Genomic DNA, 1179 nt, shown 5'->3' with positions numbered 1-1179 from the left:
ACGAGGCTCAGTCTCGTTTCGGGAAAGATACCTTCATGCCACCGTCAGGGCCGAAGGCGACGTGGCAGCCCTGGAGAAACTCCATGCCGACGGAGGGCATGGGGAAGGAATTCACCACTGTGACGAGCCCGCGCGCCTCCTTCCCGAAGCCGGACACCAACACGTCCTGCGCCTAGTAGCTTGCCCAGACATCACCTGCGATCGTCAGGACCAGTTGCTTGTTGTCGCACCTATGGAAAAGCACCGGCAGCTTGGTGGCGATGATCGTGGGGCACAAAAAGAAACCCGTACACCCTGTGTCGGCCAGAACGGTAATTTCATAGCCGGCGATTTCGCACACATGAAGATTCAAAGGGGGTACCATATTTTGCTGGACGTTGTGGTCGTTCTGAATCACCATTTTCGGGGCTACGGGATCGAGGTCTATCTAGCAGCCGAGCGGTCGCAAGAGGTCGACGCCTAACAAGTTCCAAGGCACGTTGAGCACGTCTGCCATGACCTGCACGGAGACGCCTTCGAAGTTCGCGATGAAAGGGAAGACGTCCACAATATTATTCCTTGAGGCTGGGATAATCCTGCCAATGAGTCCGTGCTGGACGATATGATGCAGGCTCACGACCGTATGCTAGCATCCCGTGTCGACCACGAAAGGAAGCTTGTGGCCACACACTTCCAGGTCCACCACGGGGCTGCTTGTTATGGACCCGAATTCGTAGCGGAGCGTCATCTCTCTTCGCTCGATGTTGGCGGGCTCCTGCGGGGGCTTCGCGTCATGGAGGCCGTCGCTATTACCCTGGGACGCGTGTCTTTTGAAGACCCAGCGGTTCATTTCAACAGAGGCGACCTGGCGTCTGGAGAGGAGGGCCTTCGTGACAGTGGAAGCCAGGCCGCGATGGTTCCTTGCGTTAAAGAAGCCGAAGACGGCGCCCCCGTCGGGGAGAGCGGGCTGGACGCACGCGGCAGAAAGACCCCGCTGGTGGCCGGGCAAGCACAACGACTGTTCGAGGATGCCCCACCCCTGCGGCATCTTGGGGAGAGGGCATCTTGCGGTACCCGGGTTGGGTAGGCTTTTGGCGTGGCCGGCGGCGAAGAGATGTTTAGGGAAGACCTTGCTGTAGACGGAAAACATGGCTGCTTGAGAGCTCACCTGGAGCAAGGGAGTCCATTTCGTAAAGAAAT

The sequence above is a fragment of the Penaeus monodon genome, chromosome 33 (genome assembly GCF_015228065.2).
Source record: "Penaeus monodon isolate SGIC_2016 chromosome 33, NSTDA_Pmon_1, whole genome shotgun sequence".
In the NCBI taxonomy this organism is placed as follows: domain Eukaryota; kingdom Metazoa; phylum Arthropoda; class Malacostraca; order Decapoda; family Penaeidae; genus Penaeus; species Penaeus monodon.
This window is presented reverse-complemented; position numbering follows the sequence as displayed.